Here is a 6,071-nt window from a genome sequence, read left to right as displayed (position 1 = left end):
TTAGCATCATTCCTTCCAAAGAAATCCCAGGGCTGATCTCCTTGCAGTCCAAGGGACTCTCAAGAGTCTTCTCCAACACCACAGTTCAAAAGCATCAATTCTTCGGCACTCAGCCTTCTTCAAAGTCCAACTCTCACATCCATACATGACCACAGGAAAAACCATAGCCAGAAAGTTTATATTCCAAAGCAACAAAAAGACAGCTAGCTACCTTTTACAGTGGTTCTCAAACTGTGGCCCCCAGACTGGCAGCTGCCACATTTCCTGGAAACGTGTTAGAACCACAAATTATTGGGCTCCACCTTTGACCTTCTGGATTAATTCACCTCGAGAGTTTAGAGGTGAAGCCTGGCAGTTTGTTTTCACAAGTCCTCAAGGTGGGTCTATGCACACTAAACTTCGAGAACTATCCAAGGCTTCCTCATGGGGGTGGGATAGGGTAGATGAAATTTTTAAGTGGGAAGGGCAAAATATGCATGGCCCTGAAACAGGGATGAAATGTAAGGTACTTGAGAAAGGTCACTGCCAAAATTTAAACGATACTGCACAACTCTCTGGGAACCCAGCATTAATTTCCCAGCTCCCACCAGTCTGTCCTGCAAACATTGGGCCTTTTTGTCCAGGCTGCCTGGAGACCTCTGGAATCTCAGCATTCCATAACAAGGGTGTCCTTACTTCTCTTTGCTCTATATTACTATTAATACCTTGCTGATCTCATCCCTGCCCTTCCCTCTGCCCTATCACCTGGAGAGGTTATTTTCCAAGCCTATTTCCAGCCCACTTTCCTGAGCTATAGGCCCAAATATCCACTAGCCTACTCAGGCAGTACTGCTGGATTTTCCACTTCATCCTTTCAATTCATCCTTCTTTCCTGACAAGGCCTTCTAGGATCAGAGGTCCTTTCTTCATACTGCCTCTCCCTAGAAAGCACTGCATGCCTTCCAACAATTATGAATCTATTAAGATTCAATTCAAAGATCACCCATCTCCTTCCTGCCTCAAGCAGCTTTTCCTGACCTTTTCCTTTCCCTTACCTTCTCTTGGGTAGACTCCTTTTGTGCACCCAACTAAACCTTTTGTAGATATTTGCTATGGCACATTTAACAGTAGTCATAGCATACATTTACCTTACCTGTATTTAACCACATAAACTTAGCAAAAACAAAACACCTCTGAAGGTCATCAATTGCTCCAGAGTTCATGTGAAACAGGAGCCATTTTGGTTCTCCTAATGTGAATATGAGTTGGCTTACAGCTCTACATTCAGAAGACGAAGATCATGGCATCTGGTCCCATCGCTTCATGGGAAATAGATGGGGAAACAGTGGAAACAGTGTCAGACTTTATTTTTTGGGCTCCAAAATCACTGCAGATAGTTGACTGCAGCCATGAAATTAAAAGACGCTTGCTCCTTGGAAGAAAAGTTATGACCAACCTAGATAGCATATTCAAAAGCAGAGACATTACTTTGCCGACTAAGGTCCATCTAGTCAAGGCTATGGTTTTTCCTGTGGTCATGTATGGATGTGAGAGTTGGACTGTGAAGAAGGCTGAGCGCCGAAGAATTGATGCTTTTGAACTGTGGTGTTGGAGAAGGCTCTTGAGAGTCCCTTGGACTGCAAGGAGATCCAACCAGTCCATTCTGAAGATCAGCCCTGGGATTTCTTTGGAGGGAATGATGCTGAAGCTGAAACTCCAGTACTTTGGCCACCTCATGAGAAGAGTTGACTCATTGGAAAAGACTCTGATGCTGGGAGGGATTGGGGGCAGGAGGAGAAGGGGACAACAGGGGATGAGATGGCTGGATGGCATCACTGACTCGATGGACATGAGTCTGAGCGAACTCCGGGAGTTGGTTGATGGACAGGGAGGCCTGGCGTGCTGCGATTCATGGGGTCGCAAAGAGTTGGACACGACTGAGCGACTGAACTGAACTGAATGTGAATATTCTTAAAAACACATAGCTTTTGTACAGACAGAACAGTAATATTGTCCCCAGTGGGACATTCGGTGAAGTTGGGAGATGTTTTGGTCACAACCAGAAGGGTTTTACTAGAATCAGTGGGGAGATGCCAAAGATGTTACATTCTACAATGCACTGGGCTCCCTCTTACAACAAAGAATTATTCAGCCTGACATGTCAGTAATGTTGATGTTAAGAAACTCCTTGAGTTAGTCTGATCTTCCTAAATAATGGATTTGATCATATAATTTCTTTGATTAAACTCTACTAGCTTCCCACTGAAAGCAGAATAAAATCCAAACTCAAATAGCCACGGTCTATTATGCCCCATATAATCTGGCCCCTGCCTACCTTGCTGACTTCATCCCTCTTCATCTACCTTTTCAAGCAGTAAACTCTGATCAAAATGACCTTCGGTCTAAACATACCAGCCTTATGCTCCTACTTAGAATGTTCTCCACTGTATATCTCAAATATATTCCATCTCCTCAGAAAGGTACATATTCCCTGAGCACTGTAGCGTAAGTAGCCCCACTGCTACTAACACCACCACCAGTTAAACACACTGATTGCCCTATTTAATTTTCTTTGTAGCACTTAAAAGCAGATCAAGTTCTGTATTTACTATTTGTCATCTTCCTCTGCTGCCCTCAGAATGTAAGCTCCTTGAGAACAGGTATTTCTCTAGTGACTAGAAATAAATTTTCAATAAATCCTTCATTGACTACAACAGGGACCCCCAAACTCAAGCCAATTATTTCATCCAGTGATCAACTAAAGTTTTTTTTTCCAATACTTGTTGAGAGAAAGATATGTTGGAATCCACAAGAGTGTTATCCTAAGGGAATTTCAATGTAGTTTTGAAAATACAGATTTACTTCATATGCTGACTTTAGAAAATATAACTCATTATATTGCTCCTGCTTTTGTCAGTCTTCTCCGAGCAAACTGTACACACTTTAAGGGCAAAAGCAAACTTAGAATCCTCAGCATTTAGCATGAAGTGAAGGCATTTTCCACAGTTTATTGTGATCCACACAGTCAAAGGCTTTGGCATAGTCAATAAAACAGAAATAGATGTTTTTCTGGAGCTCTCTTGCTTTTTCGATGATCCAGCAGATGTTGGCAATTTGATCTCTGGTTCCTCTGCCTTTTCTAAAACCAGCTTGAACATCTGGAAGTTCACGGTTCATGTATTGCTGAAGCCTGGCTTGGAGAATTTTGAGCATTACTTTACTAGCGTGTGAGATGAGTGCAATTGTGCGGTAGTTTGAGCATTCTTTGACATTTGCCTTTCTTTGGGATTGGAATGAAAACTGACATTTGCCTTTCTTTGGGATTGGAATGAAAACTGACCTTTTCCAGTCCTGTGGCCACTGCTGAGTTTTCCAGATTTGCTGGCATATTGAGTGCAGCAGTTTCACAGCATCATCTTTCAGGATTTGAAATAGCTCAATTGGAATTCCATCACCTCCACTAGCTTTGTTTGTAGTGATGCTTTCTAAGGCCCACTTGACTTCACATTCCAGGATGTCTGGCTCTAGGTGAGCGATCACATCATCGTGATTATCTGGGTCATGAAGATCTTTTTTGTACAGTTCTTCTGTGTATTCTTGCCACCTCTTCTTAATATCTTCTGCTTCTGTTAGGTTCATACCATTTGTGTCCTTTATTGAGCCCATCTTTGCATGAAATGTTCCCTTTGTGTCTCCAATTTTCTTGAAGAGATCTCTATAGTCTTTCCCATTCTGTTGTTTTCCTCTATTTCTTTGCATTCATCGCTGAAGAAGGCTTTCTTATCTCTTCTTGCTATTCTTTGGAACTCTGCATTCAGATGCTTATATCTTTCCTTTTCTCCTTTACTTTTTGCTTCTCTTCTTTTCACAGCTATTTGAAAGAGATGGGAATACCAGACCACCTGACCCGCCTCTTGAGTAACCTATATGCAGGTCAGGAAGCAACAGTTAGAACTGGACATGGAACAACAGACTGGTTCCAAATAGGAAAAGGAGTACATCAAGGCTGCATATTGTCACCCTGCTTATTTAACTCATATGCAGAGTAACGCATATGAGTAACTCATATGCAGAGTAACGTTTCTCATATCATGAGAAACGCTGGGCTGGAAGAAGCACAAGCTGGAATCAAAGATTGCCAGGAGAAATATCAACCTCAGATATGCAGATGACACAACCCTTATGGCAGAAAGTGAAGAGGAACTGAAGAGCCTCTTGATGAAGGTGAAAGAGGAGAGTGAAAAAGTTGGCTTAAAGCTCAACATTCAGAAAACAAAGATCATGGCATCTGGTCCCATCACTTCATGGGAAATAGATGGGGAAACAGTGTCAGACTTTATTTTTTGGGGCTCCAAAATCACTGCAGATGGTGACTGCAGCCATGAAATTAAAAGACGCTTACTCCTTGGAAGAAAAGTTGACCAACCTAGATAGCATATTCAAAAGCAGACATTACTTTGCCAACAAAGGTCCGTCTAGTCAAGGCTATGGTTTCTCCATTGGTTATGTATGGATGTGAGAGTTGGACTGTGAAGAAAGCTGAGCGCCGAAGAATTGATGCTTTTGAACTGTGGTGTTGGAAAAGACTCTTGAGAGTCCCTTGGACTGCAAGGAGATCCAACCAATCCATTCTGAAGATCAGCCCTGGGATTTCTTTGGAGGGAATGATGCTGAAGCTGAAACTCCAGTACTTTGGCCACCTCATGAGAAGAGTTGACTCATTGGAAAAGATCCTGATGCTGGGAGGGATTGGGGGCAAGAGGAGAAGGGGACGACAGAGGATGAGATGGCTGAATGGCATCACTGACTCGATGGACGTGAATCTGAGTGAACTCCGGGAGTTGGTGATGGACAGGGAGGCCTGGCATGTTGCGATTCATGGGGTCACAAAGAGTCGGACACGACTGAGTGACTGAACTGAACTGAACTGAAGGCACTTTCACGTACTGTCATCACCATTGTTAAGTTGGAAATTTTTGTGTCACCCATTGCTATCTGGTTTCTGTCTCCTGATTAGACTCTTAACTGTATCACACTTCACACATAACAATCAGTAATGAAGCCCTATATATTTTACTTACATGTTCTAGCTACAAAATATCATAATTACCTTTGCCATACCTTCTATAAATGACTTTAGCTCACATGTACATCATTTGAACCATAAAAATGGCATTCCAACCCACATTTCCCTCTGTCAAGTCATCTTGCATAGTAAATTCAATCTATTTGTTACTGAATAAAATTTAAAGTGGTATGTATTCAGTAATAGCTACCATTTATTAAATACATACTATGTGCTAGGCACTGTGTTAAGCACTTAACAAATATTCTCTTTTATACTCTGATTTAAAAAACTGTTTTTTGGTAACAGCTTCATTTTACTTCACTGATACCAAGTGTACAGTTTAATGGTTTTCAATATAGAGTTGTACCATCACCACAATCAATTTTAGCAAACACATCACCCACCAAAATAAACCCCACGTTTTACCCATCATCCTCAATACTCTCATCAGTCATCTTATGCCGCCACTAATCTACTTTGTTTCCACAGATTTCCCTACTCTAAACATTTTATATAAATGCACTCAGACAATATGTAGTCTTTTATGACTGGCTTTTCACTTAACACGAAGATGGATGAACGTGTTTTCAAAGTTCATCCATGTGAAGCATGAATTAGTACTTCATTCTGGTTGTTCAGTTACTGAATCATGTCCAACTCTTTGCAACCCCATGGACTGCAGCACACCAGGCTTCCTTGTCTTTCACTATCTCTTGGAGTTTGCTCAGACTCATGTCCATTGAGTTGATGATGCTATCCAACCATCTCATCCTCTGTCACCCTCTTCTCCTGCCCTCAACCCTTCCCAACATGGCCAAATATTTCATTATATGTTCATACCACATTTTATCTATTCACAAGTTCATGGACACTTGGGTTATTTTTACCTTTTAGCTATTATGAATAATGCTGCTATGAACATTTGTGCACAAATGTTTTCATTTCTCATGAGTACATACCTAGGTGCAGAATAGCTGGATCAAATGGTAACTCAATGTTTAACTTCTTGAGAAACTGCCAGGCT

Source organism: Capricornis sumatraensis, chromosome 10, assembly GCF_032405125.1.
Source record: "Capricornis sumatraensis isolate serow.1 chromosome 10, serow.2, whole genome shotgun sequence".
NCBI classification, from domain to species: domain Eukaryota; kingdom Metazoa; phylum Chordata; class Mammalia; order Artiodactyla; family Bovidae; genus Capricornis; species Capricornis sumatraensis.
The sequence above is the reverse complement of the archived record's forward strand: the minus strand, read 5'-3'. Positions refer to the sequence as shown.